Here is a 17,143-nt window from a genome sequence, read left to right as displayed (position 1 = left end):
GTGGTAATTGATCACTGAGTGTGGCTAGTGTTACTGAGGAACTGATTTAACTTATTTAAGTGAAACTGCTTCAAATTGCAAACCAGATGTGACTTGTAATTACCATTCTCAGCAGTATAAGTTTTTTCTGTTCTTTTCTTTTACTCCTCATGTCTGTTTATGTTTGCCACACTCCAGGGTACTGGTTGGACATTCTACTCTCTTACTATGCTGAGGTGTCATTTTTCCCCAAGATGGATGTCCCCATGGCAGTTTTAATGGCCTTTTTTAAAAAACAGCTTCACGCTGTATCCATTTAAAATGTAAAATTTAATATTTATAGTATCTTTACAGGATTGTGTAACCACTGCCAAAATAAATCATAGAACATTTTGTTCAACCCAAAGAAACATCAGGGCCATTAACAGTCACTCCCTATTTGCTCCTGACCTCCCCAAACCCAAGACCCTGGAAACCACCAATCCACTGCCTATATGGATTAATCTATTCTGGACATTTTGTATAAATTGAATCATTTAATATATGTTCCTGTGACTGAGTTCTTTCACTCTTGCTTTACATGTAATAATACTTCATTACTTTCATGGCTGAATAATATTTTATTGTATTAGTATAACACATTTTGTTTATCCATTCATCAGTGGATGGATTTGTATGGTTTTTGCTTTTAAGCTATTATGAATAAATTTGCTATGAGTATACTTGAAAGCACCTTTCACTATTCTCTGCTCTTCAGACCAACAGATAGCAGTCATAGTTTCTGCTGTTGCTCAGAGCTTCTCCCAAATCTGTGTAACAGACTTACTGCTGTACCCAGATTGACTTGTGGCTTCAGCATTCTCTGATACTCTGAAAAGTAAAACATGAATGACTTTTGGGTCTTGGGTACACACACAAAAAAGTAAACCAAGATCAAGAAACAGACAGAGAGATGTAGGGGGATGGGTAGAAGGAGAGGGGAAAAAAGAAAATATGCAGGGATTTCTAATTTCATGCTCAGAAAGTTAAAAAATGTCATCATTTTAGTCTTACTGCTTCCCCACCCAGAGAAGATCTTCATTCTCTTTATATCTCTGTCACTCTCTCTGACTTGCTATACAGAATGTAAAGTTGTAACAGTGGTCCTCTTTACCCTTTGAATATAGCCCTCCTTGCTCTGAGGCTTATTTTTAAAAGGCTATCTTTTTTTCCTCTCTTCTCCCCTCTCCTCTTCCCTAACAAGATTAGGGAGACAGCATTATCTTTTTTTCCCCTAGTAAATTGTCCTGGAACACGCCTACCACAGGAAGGTGTGCCAGGGGATCTAGGAAGTGAATATGTCCCAAATTGACAAGTGAACCCTTACACATTATTAGGACACCCTGGGACCCCCCTACCAGGGCACACCGGGAATGCAACCCTTGAAGTTTCTTTAAAATCCCTGTTTCTCTTGATGGGCAAAGCCACAGCCTCAGGGACAGGAGTCCCTGTGTTTCTCCTTTGCTAGCAAAGCAATAAACCTTCTTTTTCCTTTTTCTCAAATCTGTGTCCTCATTATTGGATTGACATCAGGGACAAGGACTGGCTTTTGGTAACAAAGTCAAAAGAATTTTAACTATGACAACTTAAATGATTGTATAAATTAATAGACACTGGTTTACTGATGTTTCTTTTATTAATAGTAGAGATATTGAGTTCTTCATTTTACATTTATATTCTTTTTCTTTCTTTCTTTCTTTTTGTAATAATTATATAAGTTTGATATCAGCTTGTGCTTATAATGCCAGCTTAGATCTGACATCTTTACAAATGGTTAATTTTATATACTGTGTTAGTTTCCAATTTATGCTATGACAAATTACCCAAATTTTGTAGCTAAAACAACATTTTTTATCTTTTACTTCTGGAAATCAGAAATTTGAAGTGGCTCTCACTGGACAAACTCAAGGTTCTGGCAAAGCAACATTTCTCTTGGACACTCAGGAAGAACCTGTTACCTTGTTTACCTTCTGGGGGACACCTGCACGCCTTAGTTTCTGGCCCCATTTCTCCATCTTCAAAGGAAACAACATCAAGCAGAGCAGTTTTCATGCTGCCATGTCTCTGGTTGTCCCTCTTCTTCTTTTTTATTTCACTTTTAAGAATTTTGTGATTATATTAGATCCACCTGGATAATTTAGGATACTCTATTTCAAGGTCAGCTGAGGAACATTCTTAATTTTGTCTGCAATTATAATTTCCCTGAATCATGTAAAATAATGTATTTCCAAGTTCCAGGGGTGCAAATGTAGAAATCTTTGCAGGACCATTCTACCTATCACAATTACCTGTGGTCTTCATATTTCCATCACACCACTTTCACTTTAAATTAATTCATAGGTTTGTGCACTTAATAAGTATGTGAGCACTTGCTATCAATATATAAATAAGACATGATCCCTGCACTTAAGAAACTGATAATTTAGTGTCACAAGCAGTGAGTAAGAGAGGAATCAAGTTTGGTTCCAACAAGTGGATTTTATTCATGCAATACACACTCAACTTAACATTCCTAATAATAGCAAGTCATAAATACATTGAAGATTCACCCCCTAATTCACCTTGAGTCCAATCCCCATGGACTTAATGCAATGTCTCTTAGCCAAGACGTGAGTCAATAAGACCAAGGGGATTCTTCTCAGCCGTAGCCTCTCTCAGCTCCTCAGGTGTCTTCAGATGTCCTCTGGTGTCCAATGAGTCGGAGACTGGATGGCAGTCGTCATCGTGGGAGTGGTGGTCAGTCATCTGGCCTCCGTGACAACGGTCGATCAGCGATAGTGTGGACAGCAGTGGGGGCAGTCAAGAGACAGTGATGTGGAGTCCTCTGGTCAGGGTGCTGCTGACAGTTTGCTCCAAAAGTCCAGGGGTTTAAGTAGTGATTTTCAGCCCAGTCATGCTCTGATCTTCATTGAGAAAGAACAGAGCACGACTATACTAGGATCCACCACTCAATTCTTAGATAAAGATTCATATCAGCATTGTTCCAGAGTGTCATCCTGCCACACAGCAAGTTTGTCACCCGGCACCTTTTATGATTTTAGTTTTACAAGTTCAGGAAAATACCAAATACAGCTTATTATTACTACATAACACACAACTGTAGCAATCCTATTATTTCCTTGTCTCAATATAGTCATCTTTCTCATAAAATGTCATAGTTTGTGGCATTCAATTTAATGCAATCACCTAATAAATTAAATGTCCTATACATTCTATTCTGCTCCAGAAATTCCAGTTATGTGAGTTGTTATGTGTGTGTGTGTGTGTGTGTGTGTGTGTGTGTTTATTTTATAGATAAGTAACTGGAAGTTTACGGAAGTAAAGTTACACCCAGACACAAAACTAGAAAGGTAGGGTGATAATATGAAAATTTTAATTTTCTTACTTTTCCAATATTCGAGATGACCAAACCCTTCTTGCAATCACAAGTTTCATTGACTGTCAACTACAACAGTGTAAGAAGAGAAACTTAGAGATTTATTGAAGTACTCTTTGAAGGGGTGTAATGAGTGCTGTGCCGAGTCTTCTCTCTGAAGCCAGAATTCAAGACAGGCAGTTAGTGTAGAATAGGTAATCAGGTGAAATGGAGAAAATGGAAGCCAATTCTGGGAACTTGGAAACCACCCCTGGGAGATTGGAATGTTCCTTTCTCCAGAGCCCTTTGATACCACCCCTTCCAAAAAGGTGGTTAATGAAGCAGCTCCAGAGCAGAGAGCTACTAATCAATGACCCCTCGGCTGCCGCTCCCTTCCTGTCTAGCACTCCACTTTGGCCCTTCCAGCCCACCACTCACTCCCTGCCCATTCCACTGACATCTCCCAGTCATCATGCAGTATGGGGGGAAATAAACAAAATAAGGGAGAAGGATGCAGAACAAAGGAAACTTTAGATGTATAAATGGAACAGGACTTCCTCGCCCCACAGATTCCACCTTTGGGTCCCCTTCTTCCACCAGGAAGACATCTGTTTTACTATCCTCTAAGGCAGCTTTTTACTTTTTGCTCTACACTTGCCTTTGGCAGGCTTTTCTGGTGTTATACGTCAATATTTGAGGAAGCAACACTTGTCAAGGTAACTGGTAACTGGCGGTATCATCTCCATGTCTTGGTGAAATGGAAGTTTTGGGGTGAGACTAGATTCCCCGCTTAACCAATTTCCTTCTGGATTCTTGTTTCACAAATTTTGAAGAATAAAATCCATGAACAATCATGGAAGGAAAGAATACTTGCAGTAGGATATATTTGAGAAGAGAAGAAAGAGAATTCCCGCTATGCAGGGGGGTGCCTGTTAGCAGAAAAACACATTTTGGTGTGCTAGCTTAGGAGTTTATATATGGTTCTGAGTAGAACATGGAGCAAAATCTATGTAAAACAGGCATTGAAAAAGTATCAAGGCCTACCTTCATTTTTTCCCCACTTCTGGGACAGAAGAGCTGGCTGGAGGTGGTCTCACAGGGGAGTCTCAAGGTCTTTCACATTTGAAATAGGCCTTGATGGTGTTCATGAATATGTCTACCAGTAGCCTCCAGGTATGGTTTCTGCATTTGAACAAGATCTCAATTGGGGCCCATAACTTCCGGGTGCTGACCATTCACTCTTCTCATTCATTGGAGCTGTGAGAAACACACTCACCTGTCCAAGTCCAAAGAATGGACTGAGAGACACAAGGACTAGCAAAAAGCAAGATTGTAATGACAGTTTTGAAAGATTGGGTTCTTGATGGTCAGGAACCACCAGCTTGGGTACAACCAGTGTTTTATTCCCTAAAGTGCAAATTCCCTCCCCCAGTTCTTCATTGGCTGAGTACTATGGGTTATACAATCTTCCCAAATGTCACTTAGGTTTTACTGTCTCCTATTGGGTTATTTAAATAAATACCTTTACTTGTCTCTATCTCCCTTTGCTCTCCTGTGGCAGGAAAGTCTCACTGGGTTGAGAGCCTTTTGGCACATACACAGTTTATTTCTGTTGGTCAGGTGGGGGTGGGGGAGCCTTCTTTCCCATCTCCTTTTTGTCAAGGGGCTGTTCATTTTTACACTCCAGTGTTAACTGCTTGTAACTTTTCATGTTTTTCTCCCCTTCAGCTGCCTTCCTTATATTCCAAGTCATTTTATACTTAAACCTAAATACTGTTTTCTAAAAATAGACCTCACTTTTATTTAAGGGCCAAGATGAGATTGATGGAGGAATCAGACCTGATTATAAAATGAAATCATATGAACATTATAATGAAGAACCAATGCCTGGAAAAGGGTTAATTTTTTCCCCTCCCCTATTTCAGCCTCTCTTCAGGGAACCTAAGTAACCATGGGTCCCTCTCAATTGGACTATAAACAGCTGTCTCTGAGAGTCTCCCTTTTCAAATGTAAACATTCCTGTGATAGGCTTTCAAGGCCAGAGATTCAACAGGTGCCTGTGATAAAGAGTCCTTTCTTCTTATACTTTGAAACTTTCTGAACTCTGTAGAAATGTAGCTACATCACTTAATTGCTATGCCAATTAAATTCATTCAAACTATAACCTTGTTGACTTAGTTATTAGAAATATAGTGCTTAGTGTAAGGAACAAGGCTGTAGCTATTTCTCCCCTCATTCTGCCCCTCCCCACACACCATTTTATAATCTAGATCGTCAACTTTCTTGTCAGTCATTGGTCCAATTAGCTCGTGGGCTTTCACTATTTAAGGGTAATTCCCCTGCTGTTTCCTCTCTTTTCTCTCTCACACTCTTGCTCGCTCTCACTCTCTCACTCTTTCTCTCTTTCTCTCTGTCTCTTTCACCCTTAAGAGAAGACACTTTGTCTGCTAATAAAGTTTCTTGTGTGAGTTCTCGAGTCCGGAGTGGTTTCTGGGTGCTTTCACTTAGGGAGATAAACTCAAGTCATCTTGGGTTACTTCTGCTTGTGGTGAAAGTCACTTCACAATACCACTCCCAAGTATTTTACTGTCTTGGTTCTACACCTGTGAGTTACTTATCATAAAGTCCCTAAGCATGGTCTTTGGTCATGTAGGCCACGAATTCAAACCCACCAATGTTCTAATGATTAAGAAATGTCAAATTTCCTATAAAAGCCCCATGTAACCTCAGCTTGGGGTCCAGAACATCAGAGCACTAGCTCAACTGGGTACACAGGCATAAATAAACCTGAGTTCTCCAACCCTCAGAGTCTAACAGTGGTCCACTTCACCTTTCGAACATAGTTCTGAGGCTTATTCTTAAAAGGGGCATGTTTTTTCTTTTTCTTGCTCTTTCCCCCCCTAACCTGGGTGCAAAACAAGATTACCTTAAGTTATCTGTGCTCCACAGGAAGGAGATATCTGCCAGAGGATCTTGGAAGTGAATATCTTCCAAATTAACAAGTGAATGTCAAAACAGCATCAGGGTGCCCTGGGAACCCCTGCCCCTGTCAAGGCACACCTGGAACATGGTCTTTGAATAGCTCCTTTAAAATCTCCCTGTTCCTGCTAATGGGCAGAATCACAGATTCTGGGACAGGAATCCCCTGTGTTTCTCCTTTGCTAGCAAATCAGTGAAACTTCTTTTTCCTTTTTCTCAAAACTGTGTCCTCTGTATTACATTGGCATCAGGGACAAGAACCCAGCTTTCAGTTACAAGAGTGATGCTTGGTCTCTTGCTGTGTGAGATTTCCATTACAAGGTCACAGAGACCATGGTCACAGGCACCTTGATGGTCTTCAAGTGAAGGACCTGGTGCCTTACTCCCTAACTAGATGATGGCCAACCAAGATGTGCAAATTTGGTGGGTCTTCCCCATGCTGCTGCTACCAGAGCTGAGGTGGAGCAGAGACTTGAATCTGACTCGTTAACCACCATAGACTAATGCATGACTAATGCCTTAAGAATTCAGAAGACAGGACTTTGATGGGAATTATTCACTATCAAGGCCAGGAGGAAGAATACCAGAAGGATTTATTTATACCATTTGGGAGTTAAAAATACATGATCTCCCAGATCAAGTAAATATTTCCAAGAGGACCTAGGCTAGGCTTAAATGAACTTGACTGGTTCTATTCTAGAGGGCAAGGGGACCTCAACGGAAAGAGACTGTGTGGAGTGAGTCACAAAAGGGGTCTTATGAGAAGTCAGTTGGGTAGTGGTGATGTTACCAAAATCGCCCCACCTGATCACAGACCCTGGAGATTCCAAGAGCAGGTCCTGCCATTTAGCTCCCAGAATCCCAAGCTGGGCTGACCAGTGAGACAAATGTGATATATACATACACACACATACAAAATGTAATATTATTCAGTATTTCTAAAAAGACAGAAATCTATTTGTACTCAGTATGACTTGCCCTAAGTTGAACTTGGATTTCACATATACACCCTTCTGTGTTGCCAACCGTGGATAATTTGAAGATTTCTTCCTTTGGTCAATTGAGGATGACTTATCCAAACTAAGGCAAGTAGCCATTATTAATCAGTAAACTTCAAAACTTGCCTTTTCCTTCAGCCAGAGGCAATGGGAACAGTGAGAAAAACAGGTGTGGTGTGTTGAGCTTTCCCCTAGGAAGCAATCTGCTGAAAAGCTTTTGGTCCCAGAATGATGTTCCAAGGGTGAATGAATTGGGAGCAGAATTCATATGAAGGAAATAATGAAGCTCTTTCTTAGCAAATGGGCAGTATATTTGTTAACATTCCTGAAGTTAACCTGAAGTTGTAAGCACATTATCACATTTCAGCCAGGAGACAAGAGAGAGCTGGTGGAACACGGCTTGAAACAAGCCATCGACTGGGCGGGAAATTGCAAATATTATTGAAAAGAATATTGAAATTATACATAATGCTTGTTTATAACTTGGAGGCAAATAAATTATTGATTTTATTACTGTATTCTATTGATTTTGTTACTAGTTTTTGTTTATTTTTTTTTTTACTACAAATTTTTAGCTTTAATTGATTTTATTTCTAACACATTTTTGGCAAAAAATCCTCAGTAATTTGTTCCCCTTTTTTTAAAATACCTTACCCTGAGTTATGAAATAAGCTATTGTTCATTTTCTTGTTACCATATTTCTTGAGTATTTCTTGAGTATATTTCAGAACTATCATGACATGCCTTTTAAATAATATTGATAATAGAGGAAATGAACTACATTTCTTGGTAAGCAATCTGAAAAATTCATAATACCCTGTCCCCTCCTTGACACTTGAACCTAGCAGTGGGAGATTGCTCACACATAATTTCTGTTCAGGTTGATGAAAGACACAGGTGCATTTTTAGAGGGAAAAATATCTGGAGCCTGTTATTTGAATAACATCATTTTTAAAAACCTGCTTTAGAGACATATTCAGCATGGGAAGAAGACAGGACCTGAGAAAGGAAAATGTGTTTGTTTATGTAGGCATACATTGATATGATTTCACCAGTTACCTAGGTCAGAGAAAGGAATTCTTTATAGAGAAAGCATCATAAGGAAAAAACAACTCAGTAAAAAGAGAAATGAGTAAAGTGAAATCTTAAGGAATCATTAATCTTATTACTTAATAAATCTGGGAATCTGGTCTGGTATTGCATCCTTCTGTATGTGTGTGTGTCTACGAAGAGTAACTGCCACCTGACTTGGTAACATCTATTTTAAAACCATGTATGCCTACTAAGAGTGTCTTGGGCTCAACCAGCTTTATTCCAAATGTCTGCTTATTCAATGAATGATTTTTTTAAAAAAACCTCAATAACTTCTTCATGGTCCACAATTGATTCCTGGCTCAAAATTTAGTTGGCTTTAGGTTTTTATTGACTAGTGCATGTTTTTCCTATTAACATTTCTTTTATGATTTCCATGGCAGTTTAACACCTGGAATGCAGTTCTAGTTTTGGAGAAGGAAGACTCAATTATTTATTTCATTTCATTTATTTATTTCTAGATCTTTACAAATCATGACCTCTATGATTTTCCTCATCTTGTTACTGAAGATAGTTATTTGAATGATTGGACAGTCCCATGGGCTTACTCAGCCTGAAATATCAAGTGTTTCCTTTTGTTGGATCAGCATTACAACAAAGAAAGGAATAAATTGCACTATTCTGAATGTTAAGGAAGCCTCTGGATAGCTGGCACACCTGTGCAAAATGTAATCACTTATTGTCCCTCAAAGCATAATCCTATACTTTTTACTAGGTATATCTATTTCTAGCTATTTGATTTTGTATATTCCAAAAGTCAGTCTACTTCCCTGTGATATGTGGTGTCTGGTACAATGATTCCCTAAAAATGTTGGGAGCACATTGGGGTTGAGAAAAATATCCCTTTAGTTGGATTTTAGTTTCACATTGTGGAATTCCTTCATTTTTCTCTTTTGTGGTCTTTCAAAAAGATAGTTCTCTGTAAAACATGTTTAATGATTTCTGCACATACAAGCAAATCTTCCAACACAGCAAGTGTGCCTAAGGTCCAGAGGGCTTGGCTGGATTGTCTGGTGAGTGAAGAAATCTGTTATGGCAAAGTAACGAGGTGCTGGCTTTTTATTACCAACCCCCTGGAATATCAGTTCTCTTTATTATTTTCTACTTACTAAAAATGAAAATCCTTACAGTGAAACCTGAAATAAAATAAATTCTGTTAAATTAATTAAGACTTTATGATTCAAAATCAATTCTCTTAATACCCAGAAAGTTGATGCTGACCCCAAGTCATTTTAGTACTGAAAATAAAACAATAATCATGATTGATAACATGTATGAGTGCTCTACTGCCTTTACCCTACCTTAGTCTCCAGGTTAATGTTAATACTGCTTATGAGAAGATGTTTGCATTTCTCCTCAGTGGTCACATACTGCAGTGACCATGGGTGGACACTGGCACAAGTCCATGCACACACTTTCCTATTCAGTGGGAAGGATTTACATTATCTTGCTGGCTTTCAGGTTAATTGTTGTTATGGTTCATCAGGATAGTCATCACCTCCTAACATAATATAATTGTATTTATTTATCTTGTATATTTTATTCTTTAGTCACTAGGCAGTAACTTTCTTGGGAGTAGAGGTTTTTTTTTTTTTTTTTAATTTGTTCAGTGCTGTATAGACAGTGCCTAGAAGAGAGTCTGCCACCAGGCAAATGCTTGAGGAATATTTATAACTACCACTACTATGCTTAAAAACTTACCAACTGCCCGCTTCTGCCCTCCCTCTTCTCATGTTGGGTGTTCTTAGAATCTACTCTTCCTAGCAGGACTGAAATGGCTGCAAGGAATATGGTTTTAATGGCTCTTTGTGGATGGTGACTTCATCTGCCAGCACCTATTCTGCCCCTTTCTTGAAGAAAGCCTGGGCAGACGGATTGTTTCTCAGGGCATCATCTGTATGGAGGGGAGGTGATGAGACCTGCAGGAGCTTCTGGTCTGTGACTAGAGTTCCATCAAAACCTCTAACAAAATCTTCAATTTTGATCTCTCAAAAACTTCTTGACAGAGAAAAGAATATAGTATTTTCATTTATCTCCATTAAATGAACTGTTATTCTCTACTGATATTAGAAAAATAATTTCAAATCTATACTTGACTTGTCAGGAACATCAGCTCCCCTCTGCACAGTATTAGATAGTATTTTATTTTTTATCCATAACATATTTAAAAACAATAACAAATACAGTCATGGACTGAGTATAAGGTCAAAATGATAATTATGGCATGGATGACTTTTTGCTTTTGCAGTACTGGGGATCAAACCCAGCACCTTGCTCATGGTAGGCAAGCACTGAGCTATGTCCCCAACCTGACAAATGTCTTTTAAAAAACACAAACTGCCAAAGTTCAACCAAGAAGAAATTGAAAACTATATAATAATAAATAACAGACTAGTCCTATGTATATTAAAAAACTGAAATAGTACCAAAAAGCAATCTAGGTCCAGAGATGGTTTAATTGGTGAATTATATCAAACATGTAAGGAAAGTTTACACAGATAGTGAAGTTATTTCGAACACGGGTGGAGCTGAGAGTGAGAATGACGATGTCACCCAAAGAACGCAGACATCGGAGACCAGGCTCGGAAGGCATAGATCTAATTTTACTTATGATTGTACAAGACATGTATAGGCACATTATCCAATCAGGTTAAGACACTTGTTTAAACATAACAGAATCAACCTATCGTAAGTTATATGTCGTATTGATAAAAACAAACCAAGTATCCTTAGGTGGTCTTGTCCAGCAACAAGTCTGAGACAAAGACTGGGGGAAGGGCAAGGCTCCAGCACACAGAATGAGGCGAGGCAGTACGGGCGAACTCACATCACAGCTTGCCATGATGCCTGTTGAGTGAGGCTTTCCCTTAGCTCATAGCTCAGCCTCAGTAACTGCCAAGGCCTGCAGTCCATGGCAAGTCTTTACCACTTCCTCAGTATCCCCATCCAGACTGTTGGATTTATTTAAATCATTGTATCAGCAACTGCTATCAAATAAGTTTGAGGAATGTTCCCTACAAGATAGGAGGAGGAAAACTTTTCCCAGCTCTTACTAGGCAGCATTATGCTGGCAACAAAAAACACATATTACAAGAAAAGAAAACTGACTGTCAATATCACTCAAGAACACAGACACAAGAATCTTCAACAAAATAATAGCAAACGGAATCCTGCAGAATACAAAAATTGATAATACTTCATGATCAAGGGGTTCTTTTCGCTAGGAATGGGAAATACAAATCAGGGCAATTCACTGAATGAAAGAATAACCATTTAAAGAATAAAACAAAGAAAGAAAAACTTTAATCAAATTCAGTATCTATTTAAGATAAAAATTCTCAGGAATTACTACTGTAATGGAAATTTTTCAATTAATAAATAGCATCTATACAAAACCTGCTGTGAACCTCACATTTAATGGTAAATGGCTGAACACACTCTCCTCAAAACTGGAAAATAGATGCCCTCCAATTTCATGTTGTATTAGAAATCTCAGTGCAATAAAAATGCAAAAATGAGACAGGCAAATTGGGGATAAAAGAGAAAGAAACAGGGTTCTCTACATAGGAAATCTAAAAGTGTCTACAGGAAACACTACTAGAATTAATAGGTAAATTTAATAATTTTATATGACTAAAATATAAAAATCAAATATATATGTTTTACATACTAGCAATACTCAATTGAAAATTGAAATGAAAAGCATCATTTACAACAGTACTATAAAATATGAAATACTTAGATATAATCTAAATAAAAGATGTGTGAAATTCATGCATTTTAAACTACAAAGTTTCAGTGAAAGGCATGAACCATAGCCAAATAGTTGGAGAGACATGCTGTGTCTATGGATTGAAAAGTTAAGTGTTGAGTTTTTCCCTAATTTTTCCCAATCTACTTTCAAGGTAATTCTAATAAAAAAAAAAAAAAAAGCAGGATTTTTATAGAAATTGACAAGTGAACTAAAATATACATGGGAAGGGAAAAGAAGTAGACAAAATAATTGTGAAAAAGAAAAAATTGCCATATTCAAATTAACCAATTTCAAGACTTACTGCAAAGTTACCATAATAAAAGTGTGTAATATTGGAAAAAGGATATATATAGATAAAAAAAAAAAAAAAAAGAATAAGCTGCCCAGAAATAGGCTCATTTGATATAGACCACTAATTTGGTACAGAAATGCTAAGGTCATTCAATGGAAAAAAGCATTACCTTTAGAAACAAACCACTGGAAAAATTAGATATCCTTACTCCAAAAATAAAACTTACCTGATTCATATCTCATGCTATATCTAAATATTATCTTAAAATAAGTTATTGACCTAAAGACAAAAATCTAAAACTATAAAACCTTTAATAGAAATATAGGAGAAGAACCAGAGCCGGGCACAGGCAGTGGAAGTGGTTCCGACAAGAGCTGAAGATGGCAGTGAACGTATACTCGACATCAGTCACCAGTGATAACCTAAGTCAACATGACATGCTGGCCTGGATCAATGAGTCTCTCCAGTTGAATCTGACAAAGATCGAACAGTTGTGCTCAGGAGCTGCCTATTGTCAGTTTATGGACATGTTGTTTCTGGGCTCTGTTGCCTTGAAGAAAGTGAAGTTCCAAGCTAAACTAGAACATGAATATATCCAGAACTTCAAAATACTACAAGCAGGTTTTAAAAGGATGGGAGTTGACAAAATAATTCCTGTGGATAAATTAGTAAAAGGAAAATTTCAGGATAATTTTGAATTCATGCAGTGTTCAAGAAGTTTTTTGATGCAAACTATGATGGAAAAGACTACGATGCTGTAGCTGCCAGGCAAGGTCAAGAAACTGCAGTTGCTCCCTCCCTTATTGCTCCAGCTCTGAATAAACCAAAGAAACCTCTCAGCTCGAGCACTGCATCTCCACAGAGACCCATTTCAACACAGAGAACTACTGCAACTCCTAAGGCTGGACTAGGGGTGGTGCGTAAGAATCCTGGTGTGGGCAATGGGGATGATGAAGCAGCTGAATTGATGCAGCAGGTCAACGTGTTGAAACTTACTGTTCAAGACTTGGAGAAGGAGAGAGATTTCTACTTTGGAAAGCTACAGAACATTGAATTGATTTGCCAGGAGAATGAGGGGGAAAACGACCCTGTATTGCAGAGGATTGTAGACATTCTCTATGCCACAGACAAAGGCTTTGTGATACCTGATGAAGGGGGCCCACAGGAGGAACAAGAAGAGTATTAACAGCCTGGACCAGCAGAGTAACATCCGAATTCTTCACTCCAAATCATGTGCTTAACTGTAAAATACTCCTTTTTATTATTCTTAGAGGATTCTCTGGTTTCTTTTCATAAGCAAAAACTACCTCTTTTTAAAAAAGTGCACTTTGCAGAAGTTTCACTCCTTTACCAATAAATTTGAGTTAGGAACTTTTACCTTGTAGCAGAGCAGTATTAACATCTGGTTCGTTCACCTGGGGAACAAAAAGGCTGACCATGGGGCTCCCATGTGGCTGCTGGTCACACTGATTGCTGGAGAAGGTATTTTTATGTAATACACTAAGGTGGCGACTTCAGTAAAGACTGAATTGAGTTTTAAGCTAATGTGAAATCTTGGCAGAGAACATTTTAATAAATGAATGCCTTTAGAGTACTTAAAATATGCTTTCATATTTCAAAATATAAAATGTAACATGACAGGAGATTTTATGTGTCTGACATTGTATCTGGGAAGGAAGGACTAGACCTCAGAATCTTTGGAAACTGCTGTCACAGGCCTTGAAGGGTTGCTTAAATCCCCACAGGCCGAGGCTTTGTCCCAAAAGCAAAGTTTAAGAAGTTGCTCTGTAAAGCCATTTGGTGTCCTTGACCAATTACATCCCCGCTAAAAACAGCTTGGTTGCCTGAATGAATAGAAGGTGTTTAAGCCCTGAGATGTTTGAGGTGAAGAGCATTTCATTGAGTGTTTCTCTGATGATTTTTCCATCTATTCCTGAAATTTCTGTGTATTGAGTTTTTGAAAAATGAGGTGTGTCCATTTTTTTTAATCTAATAACTACTTTTGGAGAATTGCCCTGGGATTTGGATGGGATTGTGTCCCGTTTTACTATCTTAAGTTTACATTTAACATGTTTCTCTTCTCTGCTCCCCTTGCCCACTGGGAACTCCTCTTTGGCTCCTTAAGTTGGCTGGTTAGCATTGGAAGTACAGCAGGCAGGTGATCATGCTGCAAGCTCTTGTTGGACCTCTAGTAAAGGGAGTGATCAGTGAAGGTCATCGTTATCTTGGGATCTACAAGGCTGGGGTGTTTTCGGTATCTGCTGTCCACGGCTCTCCACTGTTATCTGAATACTTTGCCAGCACACTAATCTCTTTGGAGATAAAATTCACTAGTATGTTACTAAATGTTAATTTCTTTTGCAGAAAATACAGTACCATGTCTGAATTAATTAATATTTAAAATATTTCATTCCTTAATTCTCCCTCATTTGCTTTGCCCATGGCCTATTCAGTCCCCTTGTTTGGCAGAATTCTGCAAAATGTATGTTACCCACTACTGAGATTGTTCAACCCCCTGATGTGTTTGTATTGATTTGTTTATGGTGGTAGCTTGTCCTAAAATGTGTGTAGAAAACAGGTATTTTATGATAAAATTGCTGTGTAGTGCATGCTCTGTGTGGAATTCAGAGGAAAACCCAGACTCATTGATTAACGATGCCAAAAATGCAAGTAACTAGCCATTGTTCAAATGACAGTGGTGGTATTTCTCTTTTGTGGCCTTTTAGACTTTTGTTGCCCTAAAATTCCATTTTGTCGGGAACCCATTTTCCACCTGGTCTTTCTTGACAGGGTTTTTTTCTACTTTTAAACAGTTTCTAAATAAAATTCTGTATTTCAAGAAAAAAAAGAAAAGAAATATAGGAGAATATCTACATGACCTTGGGTACACAAAGATTTCTTACACATGGCATAAATGCATGATTTATAAAAATAGAAATAATATATGGGACTTGAAAATAAAAACTTCTGCTATTCTAAAGGTACTGTTTGTAAACAAAACAACAAACCTGGGAGAAGATATTTGCAAGACATAAATTTGATAAGTGATTTGTATCAGAACACAAAAAATCACTCAACTGGAAAAGAGAAATGAAATTAGTGTGTTTAACTCATTTAATTTCTGTTTTGTTATATAGTTTACATAGTTAATTATGGTGGGTGTTGTTTTTCTTACTGCTTAAATGTAAACTGGACTGAATCTTGAGCCCAGGATCATAGAAATCAAGCTTAGGCCAAGAGACTGAGACTTTAAATGTGATGGTGTCTTTGAATCAGTCTTCAAAACAACCTCACTCAGAAGGATGCGCTGGAGTTGTTCCCAGCCAGATGCTCTGGATCACCTGGGAGAAGCAGGGCAGAGCTACTCTCCTTTCTGGAGGTTCTTGACTTTCCCAGGTTCCAGAGGCTGCCTCCATTCCTTGGCTGGTGGTTGCATTCCTCCACCTTTCTGCCTAGGGGTATCTTATCTTACTATTTGTTTCATTGCTATATCTTGCTCCACAGCCAGGAAAGTTCTCTGCTTTAAAACCCTGTGATTAGACTGTGCCCACACAGATAATCCAGAGTAGTCTCTCCACATCTAAGTCCTTTACCTTAGTCACATTTTCAGTCACAGGTTGTAACAATTAAGGTGAGAGCATATTGTCACAGGCTCTGACATTTAGGATGAGGGCATATTGGGGGACATTATTCTGCCTATCAAAGCTTTAAAAGAAAGAGCAAAACACTGATTAAATATTTTGCAATGGGTGGACCAGGTTAACAAATTCTGAACACATTAGTGAATTTTACTATCACAAAAAATAGGAGTCAATCATTAAGTACCTCTTGATATAGATTGAAAATTCACAAGCCTACCTTGTAAAAACAACAATAAAAACAACACATACATGCAGAACCAAGCACCCCTCTGACTAAGTTTATCTTTATAAAAGGGTCAGAGGAAAATGTTAAATGCAATATAGATAAAATCAGCAAAACCCAAAATGTGCAAAACTAGCTCTGCAAGATGAATTACCTGTTTCAAATTTCAGAGAATTCTTATATAGATCTCATCCCACATACTCACAACCTCTATTAACATTCCATACTACAATTACACATTTGTTATGATCAAGGAGTTTATGCTAGGATATCCTTATCAACCAAATTTCAGTTTCCATTAGGGTTCACTCCATGCTGTGTGTTATATGGGTTTTCACACACATGGCGAGTGCCAGATCCTCACTTAGTAAGCCATGGCTCATATTCTGTTGGTGTACACTGTGTGTGGCATTAACAATACTGCCATAGTCCGACACCAGTAGGACAAGAAGGTTGCTGTGGTCTGTTGCAGAATGAGATCTGAGTGGCATTTTCCAATACTTTACTTGTGTGACAGCCATAGTTTAGGAGAGCCACATTATATTTCAATGCTTTTGCTACCCCACCCTTGTGGTAAAAGCAGATTGGCAGGTTAGAGCTCCCCTCCTTCCATTCTAGTTGTCCCAGCTGTCCCCTCCCTGTTGGATAGGTTTATACTGAATACAGGCTATCTCTATTTCAAGGCAATGACCTCTGCAGGCACTTGTTGCTCTTGTCACCTGCCCTAGATCTGTTGTCCTCAATTGTCCAGTCTAGGAAGGGAGGTTAAATCCTGTACAAACTTGGCATGT

The 17,143-nt window shown here is 38.3% G+C and overlaps 1 pseudogene across 1 annotated transcript; it reads left to right on the top strand.

Annotated features, from left to right (window-relative positions):
* The first annotated feature begins 12,824 nt into the window (after positions 1-12,824).
* On the top strand, positions 12,825-15,333 carry LOC306641646 (microtubule-associated protein RP/EB family member 1-like; annotated as a pseudogene). The gene has a single exon. The product of its transcript is annotated as a microtubule-associated protein RP/EB family member 1-like (transcript).
* Positions 15,334-17,143: the final 1,810 nt, after the last annotated feature.

Source organism: Sciurus vulgaris (genome assembly GCF_902686455.1).
Source record: "Sciurus vulgaris genome assembly, chromosome: 12".
NCBI classification, from domain to species: Eukaryota; Metazoa; Chordata; class Mammalia; order Rodentia; family Sciuridae; genus Sciurus; species Sciurus vulgaris.
The sequence above is the reverse complement of the archived record's forward strand: the minus strand, read 5'-3'. Positions and strand labels throughout refer to the sequence as shown.